Raw genomic sequence first — 20,059 nt, forward strand, 5'->3', positions numbered from 1 at the left:
AACTCGTTATATGACTAATGCCAAGAAGGTGGGCGCAAAGGGAGGGGAGGTGAAGGTGCTGCAGCAGCTGTGGCCAGTGTGGATCACGATTGTTGCAAACGGCAGCTCATTGATGCCGCGCTGCTGTCTGCTTCTAGCTGCCTCGTGATGTGGCACGCAAAGGGGGTGGGGCCTTGGACATGGTCGCTGTCTTCGGTCTTCGGTCTTTGCAATCGCGCAGTTAAAGCTTAAGCCTGCTTTAGTCGATAGTTGGTCAAGTTGGTAAGCATGAAGAGGATGAGGAGAAGCTGGTGGAGGAAGCTAGAAGGAGGTGGAGGTGGAGGAGGAGCAGGAGGAGGCAAGACAGCCAAGGCGGACACTTGTCATGTCGCACGACTAGCGAGTTGAGAGCGCATCGACAGCGTTGTCGGCACACAAAATACAAAACAAAATCAAGTAAGAAAGCTACAGTTGGGTGTGCTCGACTGAGAAATACCCTGCTACATATTTCAATGAAACAGTATTTAAAAATTATATATCAAAATATATCGAAGGTAGCATTTGGTATATACGTATTCGGTATATACCAACAAAAGTATTTCTTAAATACCAAAAATATACTACAATAATACTAAAATATACCGAAAACAATATTCGGTATATAGATAATGCGCATATAAAAATACCGACAAAGATACTAAAATATACCGATGGTATATCGATGTTGCACATACAAAAGTATTTCTTAAATACCCAAAATATACCATAAAAATACTAAAATATACTGAAATCTATATTTGGTATATTGCTATTATACACGCAAAAGTATTTCTTAAATACTAAAAATATGCCCCAAAAATACAAAAAATATACCGATGGCAATATTTGGTATATCAATATTGTACATAGAAAAGTATTTTCTTGAATACCAAAAATACACCGCAAATATACCCTATTTGATAAATTGATATTGTACCCATAAAAGTATTTCTTGAATACCGAAAATATACCACGAAAAATACCGAAGATTATATTTCGCATATCGATTATCGATTGCCTAAATAACTTTTACAATTTGTAACTGATAGTAAATCATTAGCACTGAATTTATTAATGTACATATATACAAAAAATCGCAACTCTAGCTTGAAAATTAAGCTTGATTTTCGGGGGCAGCAAAGGGCGTGACAAGAATTTGAAACAAACTTTATCAGCGCGCAAACATAAAAAGTGCTGTCGAAAAAAATTATAGCTCTATCTCTTATAGTCTCTGAGATCTAGGTGTTCATATGAACGGACGGACAGAAAGACAGACGGACAGACAGACATGACTATATCGTCTCGGCTGATCGAGAATATATGTATATGCTTTATGGGTTCGAAGATAACTCCTTTTTCTGCCTGTTACATAAATTTCATAGAGGCAAAAAGTTATAATACCCTTTTACCCTATGGGTAACGGGTATACAAAAAAACTACAGTGCAGTACACATGCACTACACACACAGACATTTACACACACAGACACACCTACACACACACACACATATGGAACCACTCTGCACTGTGCATTCAGCGGCCGAGTTTAGTTTCTGTTTGAATTTATTTAATGGCATGACAAGGTCAAGACGCCACTACCACCAAACTGCAACTCAGACTCAAACTCCAAGGCGGAGGACTTTGCTACCTGGCTGACCACGCGAGGAGAGGAGATGAGAGGAGGATGAGCTTGCCAGCCAGCCAGCCAGCTCTGTGGGGACTGACGATCGTTGTTGTTGGGCGAGCGAGCGCGCACAAGTTGGGCCGGGCCATAAGTCACAAAGCAATTACAGTGAATTGCTTTCTACAGGCAGCTAAAGCTGAAGCCGCAGCCGAGTAATGGCAATGGGCATGAGAATGAGAATGGCAATGGCCAAAAGACTAAAGAGACTGCGAGACTAGACTGGGCAACTTCTCTCGAGACGCGCTAGAATCGACTATAAATGGCAGCAACAGCAACAGCAGCTGAAGCTGAAGCTGAAGCAGGAGCAAAAGCATCAGCGGCTGGCGGCATGTCCAACTTCATTCCAGGCGGATGTCGATGTAAGCGTTTTGGGTGTGAGAGCGTCGACAACGACAACACAGCAACAACAACAACAGCAACAACTACTACTGCTGCTGCTGCTGAACGATAAGCTAGAGCGGCAGCTGCTACACACCTGGATCAATCCAGTGGCGGCGGCAACTCGCACTCAAGACTCGACTTGCAACTCCTCCGGGTGAGGTCAGTTATGGAGCATTAGGCACGCTTCAATATGCATAAATACCCACAGCAATTGTGTGTATGTGTGGGGGGAGGGAGAAGAGCAAGGAAGAGACTCGTAACTGATGCCAAAAAAAAAAACAGTAGACTAAACGACTATCGATGACACTGACGATAACAGACAGTTAGCGATAGTAAATCACGTTTATCTCAGAGAACTTTAATGAAACTATTTAATGTTGAACCCCAAAACAGTAGACTATAAGAATATCGATTACACTATCGATGATTTTGTCATGACACTATCGATAACACAATCCATAGCATACAGTTAGCGATAGTAAATCACGTTTATCTCAGAGAACTTTAATGAAACTATTTAATGTTGAACCCCAAACAGTAGACTGTATGATTATCGATTACACTATCGATGATTTTGTAATGACACTATCGATAACACAATCCATAGCATACAGTTAGCGATAGTAAATCACGTTTATCTCAGAGAACTTTAATGAAACCATTTAATGTTGAACCACAAACAGTAGACTGTATGATTATCGATTACACTATCGATGATTTTGTAATGACACTATCGATAACACAATCCATAGCATACAGTTAGCGATAGTAAATCACGTTTATCTCAGAGAACTTTAATGAAACCATTTAATGTTGAACCACAAAACAGTAGACTGTATGATTATCGATTACACTATCGATGATTTTGTAATGACACTATCGATAACACAATCCATAGCATACAGTTAGCGATAGTAAATCACGTTTATCTTAGAGAACTTTAATGAAACTATTTAAATACAATAGTGAATTGCTTTTAATCATTGAAACATTTCATTTTTGGACCATAAACAGTAAACTGAATGGCTTTCGATTACACTATCGATAACATACAGTTAACGATAGCAAATCACGCTTATCTTAAAGAACTCACCAAACTTAATAAACATATTTATTTATAGGCACAAAATTACCAGCGATTACATCATCGATAACTATCGATTACACTATCGATGACACTACCGATCATAGATATTTTGCGATAGTAAATCACGCTTACTTTAGAGAACTTACAATTTAGAATGTCTTTTAATAATAAGCATTTATTTATGGACAAAACAAAGTAGACTGCGATAACAATCGATTACATTATCGATAACAGACAATCAACGATAGTAAATAAAGCTTGAAACATAAACTATTAGGTATTCGAGATCAACAAGCAAAAAAACAACAAATTAATATAATAATAATACTACTTATAAAGTCAAATTTGTCAGTAGTATTGTAAAGAAGTGTACTTAATAATAAGCTTTTACTTGCCCCTGCTCAATATAGACTTACTTGTGTTTTCGTTTTCTTAAATATATTTAATTTTAAACAAAATCAAGGTAAAATACAAATGTATTTAAATCGTTTAGAAAACTGGAATTTTAATTAAATGAACTTATTTAGTTCCCCATTTATGCAACCTTTCTATAAACTTTATTTTGTGAACTTATTTAAAATAGTATAAATAACTGAAATAGTATATTTTCCTGATATAGTATATATTTCTGCGCAGTGGTATATTTTCCCAAAGTAGTATATTTTCCTCAAATTGTATATTATCTTTCTTTATCATAAAATTGAATTTGCTTTTATTCTAGGAATATAATATTTAGGTAACAAAAGGGACTTTTTATAAAATATGTTAACTTTAGTAAATTACTTATAATAAAATTATATGTACTTTCTTCTTGACAACGAATCCAAAATGAAAACACATTTCTCATTATAAGAAGTTTTGATTAAACGAAAGTTATAGAATTCTTTAGTTAGGGAATGAAATCCCCATTGAGCGACGCTCCTGTTGAAATGCAGTTTACTGCACAGCTCTGCACTGCACTGAATATGTGTGTCTTGCCATCCATCTGCATCCCGCGGTCTCCATTGCCATCTTTCATCTCTTTTCCCCTCCTTCTTCGCAGACGGCATAGCTGTCGTTGTTTCTATTGCTGTCTCTGTCTTGTGTTGGAGGCGTCGGCGTCGGCTTCGTTGTTGTTGTCTTCGTTTACGTCTTCGTCGTCGTCGCTGTTGTCTTCGTTATCGTTGTTGTTGTTGTTGTTGTTGTTGTTGTTGTTGTCGTTGGTGTGTGCAGAGAGAAGCCGAAAGCTCTTCGTATTTTGTTGTTGTTGCTGTTGTTGCTTCGTTTTTGCTGGACCCCTAAGTTTCATAACACTATAAAGATGAAATTGAAACCGATTACCGCACTCTTGAAAACGATCAAGTACCACGAATGCTCGCGGACACATTTTACTCATGTAATTTTATTGCGGCTGCGAATGATTGGCAATTCTGGCTAAAAGACAAAACGCAGCCAATGTGCGGGAGGCGGGGGAGAGAGAAGGTGGTGAGTGAGGAGAGGATAGGGGCGAAGGGGAAACACAACCAAGACGATGAATGTCCAGCAAAACCAGTTGCCGTTGCCGTCACACAATGGACGACGACGACGCTGATGTTGGGTGATGATGATGATAATGTTGTTGTTGTTTTCGTTGTCGCAGTTGTTGTTGTTCTGATTGTTGCTGTTGCCTTATGAACGTGCAGTGAAACAATGGCAACCAAATTGAACGAACGAAACGAGGAAGAGCAGCAAAACAGTTAGGCAAGAGAGACAGACACCTGCCCAACAAAAACAAAAACAAAAACTCGCTTCAATTCCAATTCCAATCGCAATCGCATTCGCATTCGCAATTCCAATTCTCCTCCAAGTTAAGCCAATCCAATCACTCAACAAGCAAAAGGAAGACTCGAAGCGACTTCTTCTTCAAAAGTATGGCAATCTCAGCCATCATAAAATGTGCGAACGAGTGAATATACCGCCATTTGCCATTTGCCAATTCTTCAATTCTCCCTCAGTTCCCCCCTTCCCCTTCCCCTTCCCCATCCCATTCGCATTCGCATTTGTGCGTTCTTTCAGAGTGTCGTAGATCAAGCGAAAAAGAAAAGAAAGAGAAAAAAAAGCCACTTATCTCGTTGGAAGGTGTTTGCAACTCAACTCAACTCAACTCAACTTAACTCGAACATCATCTCTCAAGGCGAGGAGAATAAAAAGCAAAATAAATGTAATGCCGCATAAAAATAAATAAATAAAAACCTTTCCGACACCGAAAAACTTCAAATCATATTGAAAGGCACATGCTGAGCTCTCTCTCAGTCTCTCTCGTTCTCTTTCACACTCTCAGTCAGTCAGCTTAGATTGACTGATTGATGACTCCTCGCATCGTCCTTTCGGCCGTGAGAATCTTGGCGGCTAAGAAAAGAAACCCACTAATAGATCAGGCTAAACAATGAGCTTTACTTGCCTATAACTTATGTTAACACCCTTTTCTTCTTCTTTGCATTGCTTTGCTTCTCTTCTTGTTTTTTGTTGCCGTAAATTTCGCATATTATTTGATCGGTTTATCGCAATTTTTGCGCTTCAAGTATCAATATTTAACTTGCTGCCTAACGAGAGTGTTATTTATATTGAATGCAATATGTTTCTTCGGAATTTTAATTACTTGACGATTATGATTTGAATGCAAGAAGACAATACATCAGATAAGGAAAGTCAAAATGAACATTGAGTTAGAACAAATTTTAAAGTTAGTTAAAGTTAAAGTTAACATAAAAGTGTTGGTAAATTTAAAGATTAAGTTTAAATTAGAGTAAGAGTAAGGTTTAATTTAAAGTTGAGGCAATAATAATGTTTAATTTTATAAATTGAAAGTTTAAGTTCAATAAACTTAAATTCTAAGTCTGTGGTTAAAGTTAACATCTCAAGAAAAAAGAATGTTAAATTTAAAGTTGAAGTTAAAGCTAGAATTAAAGCGAGGGATATATTTAAAGATAATGTTAGAGTAAGGTTTAGGTTTATGTCGAATTTCATATTCTCTTCTGCACCATATTCACATTCAAATCAAGATCAAAAAAGAAAAGAGGAAGGCCTAATGTGACCAGCTCATTTGTAATGGTATTTTTATACCCGCTACCCATAGGGTAGAAGGGTATTATAACTTTGTGCCGGCAGGAAATGTATGTAACAGCGTCAACAGCCGAGACGATCTAGCCATGTCCGTCTGTCCGTCTGTGTGTCTGTCCGTCTGTCCGTCTGTCCGTATGAAACACTGGATCTCAGAGACTATAAGAGATAGAGCTATAATTTTTTTTCGACAGCATTTGTTATGTTTGCACGTTTGTTTCAAATTTTTGCCACGCCCACTTCCGCCCCCGCAAATCAAAAAAATCGAATAACAAGCGTAATTTTAAAGCTAGAGTTCCGAATTTTGATATATACAATAATAACTATAGTATTTATGATTTCTGATTTGATTTGATTGCGATCAGATAAAAATTGTCGAAGTTATTAAAGAAATACTTTTGTATGGGCAAAAACGCCTACTGACTAGGGGTCTTAGTTGCTTTGGCCGACAATCTGGTATACTGTGCCGTCTATGGTATATTTTGAATACGGTACTATGTCGATATACCAAATATACCATTTAGTATATTTTTTAGTATTTTTGCAGTATATTTGGTATATTTTGAGAAAATACCGCAAAATATATTTCTTTTATTCAAAATGGGTAGCGGGTATCTCACAGTCGAGTACACTCGACTGTAGCTTTCATACTTGTTGCTTATTCAAGTAGGGATATTCCAACAGTTTAGTTTAAAGTTAAAGTCAAAATAATGTTTAAATATAAATTGAAAATTCTATTGCCAACTTTAAAATCAAAGATAAACTTAAAGTCAGTTTGAGTTTGATTTAACTTTAGCCCTAAGTCAGAGTTAAAATTAAAGTTTGGGTTAATGTTGGAGTTAATATAGAGTTACGATTAATATTATATTTAAAGTCCAATTTAATAAGAATTAGAATTTGAATTGGGGTAAAATTCAAAGTCAAAGTCAGAGAAGAAGAGTTTCAGATATGGGAAAGTGTGTGTAAGCAATGGAATGCTTAAAGTTTAAGTTAAATTTTAAAATTCATGTTGTAGTTGAAGTGAGAGAAACAATGAGAGTTTTAGAAATGCGAACTAGAATTAGAGTTTGAATTAGGATTAAATTTAAACTCAAAGTTCATGTCATAGTTAGCATTAGATTTAAATATAAAGTTCAAATTAATGTTTAATACATAGTTAAAGTTAAGGCCAAATTTAAAGTCAATGTTAGAGTTATATTTGAAATCCTAGTCCAGGTCAGCGTTAAAATTCGAGTTAGGATTCAATTTAAAGTTGACGTTAAAATAAAATGAAAGTTAAAGAAAGAGAGAAATACAAGAAGTTGACGTGAAAGTGAAAGATAAAGTTAAAGCAAGCAACGATATATAAAGTTAGAGTTGAGGTTAGAGTTGAGGTTAGATTTAAAGTCAAAGTTAGAGCAACAAGAAAAGTCTTAGAAATGTAAATTAGAATTAGAGATTTAATTTAAACTCAAAGTTATAGTAAGCATTAGATTTAAATATTAAGTTTACATTAATGTTTAAGATATAGTTAAAGTTAAGGCCAAATTAAAAGTTGACGTTAAAGTAGAAGGCAACGCTAAAGCAAGAGCGATATATTAAGTTCGACTTAGGAAGAGTTTTAGAAATGCAAAAATATGGCTAAACTAAAGAAAGAAATGCTAAAAAGTTAGAGTTAAAGTTAATGTCATAGTTAGCATTAGATTTAAATATGAAGCTTACATTAAAGTTTAAGTCTTAGATAAAGATTAGGCCACATTTAAAGTCAATGATAGTTTGAGTTAGGTTTAAATTTAAATTTAAAATAAAAGGTAAAATTAAAAGTTGTTAATATTTTAAGTTAAAATTTGGGGTTAAATTTAAAGTTAAAGTGATATAGTTAGAGAAACAAGAGAGTTAGAGAGGTATATTTAAAGTGCTAACTAAGCTGCACACATGTTGGTTGGTTGCATCTTCAGGCTGCAATCATTGATGCTGCTGCGGTGTTTGATGTTGATGCGGTGGCGGTGGCGGTGGCGGTTTGAGTGTCGATGGCTTGGGATATTTAGGCCGTAACTAAAGCAGACAAAGTTGATCAAGTCGAGTTGAGTCGAGCCGAGAGCGCAGAAGTGTTTTTTGTGAGGAAGAGAGATGTTGTGATTGTTGTTGTTGCTTTGATGCTGCTGTTGTTGTTGTTGCTCTGTTGCTGTTGGCGGGCAGGTGGGCCGCCTGATCGTCACCGTATGTGGTCGTGGTCGTGGTCGTGGTCGCCTTCCGCTCGCTTTGACCATGCTGCGTTCTTTGCTGCCCAGCACCAGCTTCAGGGTAACAAAATCGATGCCAGAGTCGAGTTCCTCTCTCTGACTTCTTTTCGATTTGCGCCAAATCGAAATAGGCCAGACTCGATCGTTGTTGTTGTTGGCCAACAACAGATCACACATTCCCATGAGAAGCTGCGGTGATACTTTTACGAGCCAAATGTTACCCAATCTGGCGATTACACAGACACCCATACACAATAATATATAGTAAGCCAGTCAGCCAGTCAGCCAGCCAGCCAGCATAACCCATATCCCCACATCCAATGGCAATTTGTTGGTATCTTATTTTCTCATCCTATCGACGGCACGGCAGGACTCTTTGTTTTGATATTGCCGCCCCGCCATGATCGCCAACACCGATAAAACTTCAATAAAAACGCATGAGTGTGTGTGTGTGAGTGTATTCATAAAGTATTCACACACACACACACACACAGCGACTGCAGTGCGCTGAATCCATTCATCTTTGAATGGATTGCTGCTGCAATAACCAATCACTCATCGAAATGCTTTAGGTCAATATATATGTATATATTGATACACATGCCAGTGGTGAATGCGAATGCGAATGCGAATGCAACTGCGACGATCGCTGAGTGTGAATATTCGTTAAGTTCATTGCACTCACGAACTGCGATCAAAGAGTTGTGATCGAGTTGCGTTCATCCATTTCAGCATAAACTGTTGGTTTATCAATTTTTGCAAATACTAAAAGAACATCGATTAATTGAGTTAAGTATTTAAAATGAATGAACAATTTGATCACTTGATCACTTGATCATTAAATAAACATATATAAATATTCTATAGAAATAAATATCTTGCTTACACAATATAAAGCAATGAAGTCACTTGAAAATAATAATATAATAATATATGTTAATAAATTTGCACACAAAAAAAAAACAGTTGAGTGTGATCGACTGTGAGATAAACTCTATATATTTTGAATAACAGCAAAGCAGTGCAGTATTATTCATAAAATATACTAAATTAATATATCGCAAGAATATAACATTGAAACAACTAAGAAAGCTACCGTAAAAATACTATAAATTAACCGAAAGCTATATTTGGTAAATTAATATGGTACTGCATTTAAAATATACCATAGGGAGCTAAAATATACCAGATTGTCCACTAACGCTGTGCAGTATTGTTCGTGAAATATACCAAATTAATATACTAAAATATACCAAGAACTATATATGGTATATTGACAACGTACTACATTTAAGCAAGTAAGAAAGCTACAGTCGAGTGTGATGTCCGATATCCATTTTGAATAAAAGTAAAACATTGTGATATTATTATAAAATATACCAAATTAATATACCGCTAAAGAATACTGAAAATGTGGAAGGCCTTATTTGATATTTTGCTATAGTACCACATTCAAAATATATCATAGACTACTAAAATATACCAGATTTTAAGCTGATATTCTTCTTGAAATATACCAAATTAGACCGAAAAATTGAACTGTAACCAAGTAATAAATTTACTGTCAATTTAAAATATATACAATTAATATACCGGCTTTATATGGTATATTTATTTAATACTAAATGTATACAAATATATGAAAAATTTAAAATTTTGAATCATCAGCTTATAATGAATATAACAGTAGTCAAGCAAAAACAAAATAAATTTATACCACAAAAAATTACTATGACAAAAATTATGAATATGTGAGTTTCAAATGTAATTTTAGGATTGAATCAATACCCTTGTTACCTCACAACATAACATATATGCCACTTATATCATATGCGTATCGTGTGAGACAGAAAGAGAAGGAGAGATACTGAGAGAGTGAGGGAGAGAACCATATATGACGACAACTGCGGCAGCATATCCATCGATTTTGACTTTATTGCGCCGCTTCGCCACCCATTTGTTTACACTATTTGTTAGTTCTTGTTCTTGTTCTTCTCTTTTTTTTCACTTCTTTTCTTTAACATTTATTTATTTATTTTGGTGTCGTTTATTTTTTAGCTCTCGTGCCTTGTCGTTGAGTTCAGTTCAGTGCAGTTGAGTTGAGTTGAGTTTTTCATTTTTTTTTTGCTTTTTGTATTTCTGTATTTTGGATTGACAGACTCGAGAGCCTTTCGCAAGTGTTTTGGGGCGACACAATGCACCTTCTTGCGCTCGTGTTGCATGCCCCGAGGCACGGTCGCAAGTCGCAAGTCGCAAGTCTGTCAGTCTGTTTGGTTGGTTGGCTTGGTTGGCTTGGTTGACTTGACTTGGTCGAGAGAGAATGGCATTTTAGAGGAGGCGACGAACTATTTTTGCCCCGTTAACGTGCTCACTTTTTCAAGTGCTTCCTTTTGTGACTGACTGTCTGACTGTCGGACTGAATGAATGACTGAATGACTGACTGACTGACTGACTGATTGACTGACTAAATGAATGAATGACTGCCTGGGTGACTCTGACTCTGACTCTGACTCTGACTGTGACTCTGACTGACTCTGAGCGCCTGTCTGCGTATATAATGCATGGTCGGACGCTCGGCCGGCATAAACACTGACACAGCCATGACGTGTGCCTTTCAAAGAAAACGCAAACGCAAACGCAATCGCGAATGCGAACGAGAAACCCGGCGAATGCCAATCCACAAACAGTCCTCTCAAAAGCCCTGCCTGCCTGCCTCTGCCTGCTGCTTTTCCCCTTTCCCTTGGGCACCCACCTTTTCCACACACCCCACCTCTCGTCGCTTAGTGCTCAATTCTCGCGATTCGCGGTTCTCAGTTGCAGTGTCAGTCGCATTTTGTGAGCGCGAAAAGCAAAGATTATAATGCCCCCAAACAAACTTGAGGAGCATGCTTGTTAACCCTTTACTTCGTATGTGTGTGTGTGTGTGTGTGTTTGATCAGTGCACCACTGTGCACAGTGGAAATTCTACAATGTCAAGGCAAACCAAATGTCATTGCGAAATTTTAAATAAAAAAAAAATGAAATAAAATGAATCTAATAATTCTTATAAATAAGTAAAATAAGTAAATATTTACTAATTGCATCCTTCCATTGGATTTTTATTAAAAAAAAAAAAGTATTTGTAAATTTATTTCTGTCAACATTTAAAAGACAAAAATATTCTCAAATTAAGATGTATTTTGATGGCATTTTATTGCTAAAATCAAAAACTTTATTACTCATATACTGACAAAAGTATTGTCAAATAAATATGTGTTTATTTTAATATATAATATCAATATAATAATAATAATATACAATATCAAATATTCTAGCATATATGTAAATTAAATTGTACTGAGAAATGTGCTCTAAAATATTCGTTAATTCGTTAATTTTTGCCATTATCTTAAAACAAAAAAATAAATCCCAAAACAATCCCAATAATAATTTATCTTTACTCCACATAAAAATTTGTTTTGGTATATATTTTACGATATACTATATCAATATACCAAATATAGCCTTCGACATATTTTAAGATATTTGCAGTATATTATTTTGGTATATTTGAAAATTTAAACTGCATAACTTTGACTGACTATTTGGTATATTTTAGTTGTCTGTGGTATATTTTAAATGTAAAACTATATCAATATACCAAATGTAGCCTTCGGTATATTTAATGATTTTTGCGGTATATTATTTTGATATATTTGAAGAATAATACTGACTGAAAACCGAATTCTATGATCTAAAGCCTAAGTTTGCAATCAATAAATATATATTTTATTGTTGAATTCAGAGAATTTCTTAACTCCGAACTTATTTAGTTCGCTTATGTTTAAATCAAGAATTATTCATTTTGAGAATTCCTTCCCACAAAATGCTGACTTTGTCCCACAGTGCGTATGATTGCCATGAAATTGTCGCAGCAGCGACACACAAGGGTTAAGCTCGTCACAGCAGCGACTTATACGTTTCTTTTTCCATAATATCATCAGTGAGAGAGAGAGAGGGAAGAGTGGAAGGGAAGCGAAAGAAGTTTAGTTGATTTGACGTGGCGCACTCGAAAAATCGCGCACATTCAAGTCGAAAGTCACTACTGCCATGTCGGACCCAAAACTGACGGGGCCCTCGTCGTCTCATGCGACGACGACGACGACGACGACGTTCACGAATGCCGGCGGTACGACTGTAAAAAGTCAACCTGGTTGGTTGCTGACTTTGGTGGATGTGGACGTTGCTGTCGCTGTCGAAGTTGTTGTTGCTGTTGCTGTTGCTGTTGCTGTTGCCGTGGCACGACACAGCAACGACAACGACAACGACAACACGACATCATTTTGTACGTCACTCAAAATGTTCGTAGGCTGTCAGGGAGACAGTTCAAAAATGAAATATATACACACACTCACACTCACACACACACGACGAGACATGGATTCTAAAACGCAAAAGAGACACACTCAATCCGTCCTGTCCTTCACTCAGTCAGTCAGTCAGTCAGTCAAGCATCGAAGTCATTGTTGGAGCAATTCAAAGAGACCCCCAAACACAACAGGACAAAAAACCTTTGCCACCTCCCCAATTCCGAAGGGTGAACGATGACAACGGACACGGACATCGACTCCGACACCATCGTCACGGTTGGCAACAGAGAATGAGAAAGAAAGACAGAGACAGAGAGAGAGAGGGAGACAGAGATAGAGAGGGTTGCATGGCACCTTTTGATTTTATTATTGATTCAATTACAACGTCAATGGCAAAGCACTCGAGACTCGCAGTCGCTAGGACATTCCTTTTTTTTTCTTTTTTTGCCATTAACTTATCAGTCACTGACAACTTCGCTGCTCTTTGCCAATGCAACATTTATTTTATGCATTGCTGAAGTTCGAACAGGTTTCAAAAGCGAAAACAATCAGATTAACCAATTAAGAAGAATTTCTATTAGCATAATTCAGAGTTGAAGAATTCAATAATTAAACAAATGATTAATTTTTTTTAAGGGGTCAGATTTAATGAAAATTTACACTAATATTTGAACAAATATATTTTATTTGAATAATGCAATCTTATAAGCGATTTTCAACAAATTCAGAGTTGAAGAATTCAATAATTAAACAAATGATTAATTTATTTTAAGAGGTTAGATTTAATGAAAATTAACACTAATATTTGAACAAATATATTTTATTTGAATAATAACAAAGTTCAGTTTGTTACAACTGAGTTGAAAAATCTATAATTCAATTACAATTTCACTTATTGACTTTAATAGATGATTTCTTTGGAGAGCTACAGACAATATTTTGGCTCAAACTTGTAATATACTTTTAATACCATATATGGCCTACGGTATATTTTAGTATTTGATATTTATTATGGTATTTTGGTATTTTTTAAAGAATAATACTTCACTGTTTTGCTGTTATTAAAACGAGTACCGGGTATATCTTAGTCGAGTTTACTTGACTGCAGCTTTGTGGCTTGTTTTTTCGAGTATGCTCGAATGTGGATTTTGAATAAAAGCAAAACAGTGTGATAATATATTTAAAATATACCTAATTAACATACCTAAAAATACTGAAAATATACTAAATGCTGTATTTGGTATATTTATATACTATATATGCAAAATATACCACCTGCCAAAGCAAGTAAAACCCCATTGTAGTAGCAGTTTTTTCCCATACAAAAGTATGTCTTAAATACCTTTTCATTTGATCGTAACCGAATCTTTAGGAAGTATTATTATTAGTTACGCATTAGCTTCAAAAATTATATTTGTCGATTTTCGGGGTAGGAAGTATATATAGATACTTCCTATCTTTCTCTAATAGTCTCTGAGATCCACTTTTTCATACGAATCATAAATATGTTATTGCACATTTTGGTAATTAGAAAGATTTAAATATTTATAATTAAGAGCTTGCCTAAATGATGAATTAAATTGAAATAATTCATCTAGTATTTATTTGAAAGAAACTTACTTTTGCACTCATTTTTTATTGATGCTTAGATGCAGTAAAATTATATATATTTCAAAATAAAATAATTTATATATGTGATAAATATTTTAATTGAAATACTTCATAAATTTGATACTAGTATTTATTTGACAGACTAATTTCTGGTTTTATTCATATATGATGCTTAGTTGCTCATCAATCAATCAATCAATCTATCCTTTAAAAAATTAAACAAAATTTCGTTATCAACTCTTTGAGCACACCTCGTCGAAGTGAAAAGTCGTGGGCAGCAATTGGCAGCATCTGTGTATGTAAGAGAGAGAGAGAGAGCGAGAGAGACTGAGGTTTGAGTGTGGAATCCGTTAGGAGAGGAGCAGTCGCTATATGCATGTTTGATACTCCATCGAGTTGACATGTGCCTTTTTAGACAAAATATAATACACATCTGATAATATTGCTAATTGATTGACACAACATTTGCATAGTTAAAAACGAATTTAAGCTGCTAACTGTCCAAGCTTTATTTTCATTGTTGTTGCTGTTGTCGAAGCTCAACACAACGAAAATCAAATGCGATACGCACGACTACAAAATACTCTACATACTCCAAAGCTTTTAAATTGGGTCGTTTAATGCAATGCTCTTTTTGTTGAATCCAAAATTATTTCATAGTTTCAAAAATACTATCTCTAAGCTTAAAATGTTAAGTATAGAATAATATTGTTAGTGTCTGTAATGTAATAGAAGTATTTTCTCATTTTATGTTAACTAAAATTATGAAAAACTTTATCAATCGATCGATCACTGCAAAAGTAAAGATCACGAAGTTTATTTTAAATAGCAAAGTATAATTTATATACAGACACTTCATCAAATTATTATAATATAAAAATAAAGAAAAATTTGTTTTTTAGTGCTTCAAAGAATCGTTTAGACCTTCTTCTTGCTGGGTATTTAGAGAGTCGATCCAAAGCACGTTCAAGTGCGTTCACACAACAACAACAACAAAAAATAAATAAACTGAGAAAAACACCTAAATGGTACTGCTAATAAGCCGTTTAAATCTTCTTTTTTTTTTTTGTTGGTGCTAATGACAATAATATTTGATTAGCTAGTTTAATTGGTTTTCATTTTCTACTTTGTGTCAAACGCTGTCAACTTGGCAGCGTCTTTTGTAAATTCGTTTAACGGGTATATGCACATGTGAAGTAATCTTTTATCGATCGATCTTTTCTTTTCAAATTTGTGTCAACGAAAAGTACAAAAAGAACATTTGATTTTTTTCAAGTGAATGCGAAAAATACAAAATATTATTTGACAAAATGTATTAAAACGAAATAAAACTATTTTAATATTATAATTTACCCGAAATTTTATAATTTTTTTCAAAGTTTATCAAACCAAAATCAAAATAGAAATTATATTTCGAAATGGTTTAAGTGTAAATTTTTAACATCCAAAATGAAATGCCAAATGTTAGAATTTATTAAAATAAAATCAAATTTCTAATTTTATAAATTTTATGAAATATTCTATATTATTAAAAAAAAAAAGTATAAGCTACAAAATATTCTTCAAATTCGGAATGAACTAAAAATATGAATTCATTTATTAGCTAAATTCTTTCAAAGCAATCGATCAGAATATATATTAAATCATAAATCGAAAAGAAATTAATTTTTACATTTTTTTCACTACAATCAATTGCAATCATTTTATTTTATTTTACATTTGGAAATGATTTTGAAAGTAAATCTTTTATTTCTTTAAAATATTCTTAAGATTCGGAATCAACTAAAAATGTTTAAGTATTAAATTTATGTAAATTTGATAAATTACATTTGGAAATGGTTTTGAAAGTAATTCTTTAATTTCTACAAAATATTCTTTATATACGAAATGAACTAAAAATATTACTTATTAGTCAAATTCTTTTTATTTTTACAATATGTTATTTGTTTATTCACTTTTTTTACTTTTTTTACTACAATCAAACGTAATCAATGAAATGTTGTTCTGTAAGAATTATTTACTTAGTATAGCAAATATTTTCCGATTAGTTAAAGGGTATTCTCTGTGCACACATCACCGTCACCTCCCTCTCCCTCCTCTCGAAAAATTCGATGTCGTGTCGTATGTTTGTCATGTTTGTCATGGCATTTAGCACATTTTGCGTATCGTTTTAGAGAACACTCGGATTAAATTTTATGGTCGTTTATTATATTTTGTCATTTGATTTAAATTAACACCAACTCTCGAGGCATTCGATTGTCATTGAGTGGCTAACAATAGATCATCATTATCATTGTCATCATCATCGTCATCGTCATCAACTTTGATAGTTATATAAGTGAACCAAGTACTTCAGAGTGCTTAAAAAGTATTACGACATTGTAACTAATCGCAAAAATTTCTATTGTCTTTTTCTTTTGCAGATGTTTTGAATGCAGTTTACTCTATATGTAAGTATTATATCGATTGTTTTACTTATCATTTAAAGATCAACATTTTATGGCAATGGCCAGTCACAAGTTTTATTTCTGTTTTTCTGTTTTTTTGACAATGTTACAGACTAATTTTTATGATTTTTTATTACAAGTCAAGAGAGAGAGAGAGAAAGATTCGCTTCAACTTGAATAGAAGGGGAAGGGGAGATGGAAGGATGGGGGAATGCAAACACAATAGAGTCACAAAGCTATTAAAAACTGATATAAATCTCATTAAATGCGATGGTTGTAGCACATGAACAAAGCCGCCGCCGCCTTTTTTGCCTTCAATCAATCGTTTGTTTCGCTCCCGGCTACAATATAAGATATAAGACATAAGATTCAAGATTCAAGATATAAGAAAAAAAAACGAAAATATGAAATAAGAATGGCTCTTCTGTTCAGTTCAGTTCGGTTCGGTTTTAGTTCAGTTAGGTTAAGTTTCGTTTCGTTTCGAGACGTTGCGACGTCTTTCGTTTATTTTTTGTTGTTTCATTCGCTTTGCTGAACTCTTCCTTCAACACAAATGATTTTTTTTTTGTTTTTTTTTTTTATAGTACAGCTCTTCGTAAGTATTTACGAGTTGTTCGTCTCTCAGTCGCTGGACAACAGCGAGTGAACGTATCATAACTCATAAATTTGTCGTCAACTTGTTGATGCCACAAGCACAAAAAGGGGCGTGCACAATGTGTAGCAGGTTTAGCTTGCGGCTTTAACTTAATCTTACTCTTCCCTTCTTACTCTGACTCCTCTCTCTCTCTCTCGCTCTCTCTCTCTCTCTCTGTCGACTTGTCTGAGACACATTTCGCGATGGAAAAGTTAATTGCAAAGCGAGCTACAAAAAATATTCAATGAGTACGAATATTCAATCGAATGTTGTCTTTATATTTTATACATTTTTTTGTATTCGATTGTCAAATAAAATATACAACTTCAATTTCGTTTTAAGGACATTAATGAACTTCTATATTTTCTTACCACACCGAATGTACATACATACATACAGACAGTTAAGATCAAGTGTGACCATACAACAAAGTGAAGGATATTTAAAACTTAATACGTTCACGTTTGTTAGGCTAATTATGATATATAAATATAATATGGGCACACTTACAACATTTTTGTTTAGATTGGCATTTGCTAGCAACAATTTAATGCGAAACTTTTGTTGTAACACAAATTAGTTCTAAAAACATTTCTTAAACAACATGCAAATTCAGCTCAAAATATTCTACAAATTTGCAAAGATACCCGCTACACATTTTGAATAAAATCAAAACAACAAACATTTACAAATATACTTAATTAATATACTAAAAATACTAAAATTGCACATAAGGCTATATTTAATACATCGATGCATACCATAGAGGTCAAAATATACTAGATTGCCAGCCAAAGCAGTTAAGATCCGATTGCAGTAGGCGTTATTTGCCATATTATTCTAAAAACATACCAAATAATATACCCAAAAAAATACCGCAAGTCATATTTGGTATGTCGATTAAGTAATACATTCGAAATATACCAAATAATATACCCAAATATACCGCAAGCCATATTTGGTAAGTCGATTAAGTAATACATTCGAATTATACCATAGAGGTCAAAATATACTAGATTGTCAGCCAAAGCAGCTTAGATCCGATTGCAGTAGGCGTTATTTCCCATATTATTCTAAAAATATACCAAATATTAAAAATATACTAAAAATACCGAATATTCGGTGTATAGAGATCAAAATATACCAGATTGTCAGCCAAAGCAGCTAAGACCCGATTGCAGTAGGCTGTATTCGACATATTATTTTTAAAATATACCGAATAATATACCAAAAAATAATAAAAATACTAAAAAATGTCAAAAGCCATATTTAGTATGTCAATGATTACTACATTCGAAATATATTGTACCATAGAGTTCAGTCAAAGCAGCTAAAACCCGATTTCAGTAGACGTTATTTGTCATAAAAAAGTATCTCATAAATTGTATGCTAACTTCTACATACAATTTATTTTTATCCAATTGCAACCAAGTTTCCAGGAATAAAAAAAATACTATAGTTATTGATTGTACGTAGCAAATGATTTTGTGTATTAAATGATTTTGAAGTGCAGTTTATGATGATGGAAAAAACATTTACTCTAAGCCAAATCATTTTGAAGTGCAGCTTATGATGATATCAAATACATTTATCTTTTCACTAACTGAGCTGCTCTGCTGTCAATCAGCATAGTGCCAAAGTCACACTCTCTCACATTCTCTTCCCCTTTGATCCATCTCCTTTGCTCACCCAAAACAGATTTCTCTTGCGTTTTGTTGTTGTTTTTTTTTTTTTTTGGTTTGTCGGTTGTCTCGTGCCTTCTTCCGCTTTTTTGATTTCGACACTCGACTCGACGATCTGTTGCCTTGAGTTGATTCAATTACACAAGCTTTAGGTCCAAATTGCGATCAGTGATCCAAGGAGTTAGTTGACTCTCTCTCTCTTTCGCTTGGACAAAGCTGTGAACAATGCGTAGAATGTTTCAACTCCTGCTGTGATCGCTGCTGTTGCTGCTGTGTTCTTCTTCCTCTTCTTCATACGATTAAGGTTGAGATCGTTGTTGTTGTTGTTGGTGATCATGAAGATCACAACTGATGCGGCCAGACATTGGGTCTTGAGAGTAGCGCCACAAAAACAACAACAACAAGGCAGACTAAATATGAATCTGTATTTTGTCGCCGTGGCAATAATTCCATGTCCAAAGTCTTCGTCTTTCCAATGTTCGTGTCCTTTGCCATTGAGCATTCACATTCACTCGCAACGATCCTAAAGCGATTTGCATATTTAAAATAAAAAAAAAAAACGAAATCGACAAAAATAAAATGTTGTTGTTGTTGTTGCTGTTGCTGAAATCACTTTGTTAAGCTTTGTGTTCGGCGGCAATCGGAGGCGTTCATAATCAAAACTGAAGTGATGCGATCCGATGCGATGCGATGCGATCCCTTCGCAACTTGGCTCTTGGCTTAAACGTTGACCAACATATTTTATATGCAGCAAACCGTGTTGACACTTTTTATGTGTTTAATAAATTAAGTTTTACAAAATAGACAGACGAGCAGAAGAAGAGACCAACAAAAAAAAAAGAGCTGGAGAGCTCAAGAATTGGACA

At 34.5% G+C, this 20,059-nt stretch overlaps 3 protein-coding genes across 6 annotated transcripts in view; 2 read left to right on the forward strand and 1 right to left on the reverse strand.

Annotated features, from left to right (window-relative positions):
- LOC132796175 (uncharacterized) overlaps positions 1-20,059 on the reverse strand; it is a 332,334-nt gene that overhangs the window by 201,096 nt on the left and 111,179 nt on the right. The gene's annotated exons all lie outside the window — the stretch shown is intronic.
- The window catches only part of LOC132796178 (large ribosomal subunit protein eL30), a 197,800-nt gene that overhangs the window by 51,044 nt on the left and 126,697 nt on the right, over positions 1-20,059 (forward strand). The gene's annotated exons all lie outside the window — the stretch shown is intronic.
- LOC132795994 (uncharacterized) overlaps positions 1-20,059 on the forward strand; it is a 55,340-nt gene that overhangs the window by 23,785 nt on the left and 11,496 nt on the right. For all 4 annotated transcript variants that reach the window (XM_060806987.1, XM_060806988.1, XM_060806989.1 and 1 more), the window contains exon 3: positions 16,854-16,880. The gene's annotated coding sequence lies outside the window, so the exon portion shown is untranslated. The remainder of the gene's footprint in view (positions 1-16,853; positions 16,881-20,059) is intronic.

Source organism: Drosophila nasuta, chromosome X (genome assembly GCF_023558535.2).
Source record: "Drosophila nasuta strain 15112-1781.00 chromosome X, ASM2355853v1, whole genome shotgun sequence".
NCBI classification, from domain to species: domain Eukaryota; kingdom Metazoa; phylum Arthropoda; class Insecta; order Diptera; family Drosophilidae; genus Drosophila; species Drosophila nasuta.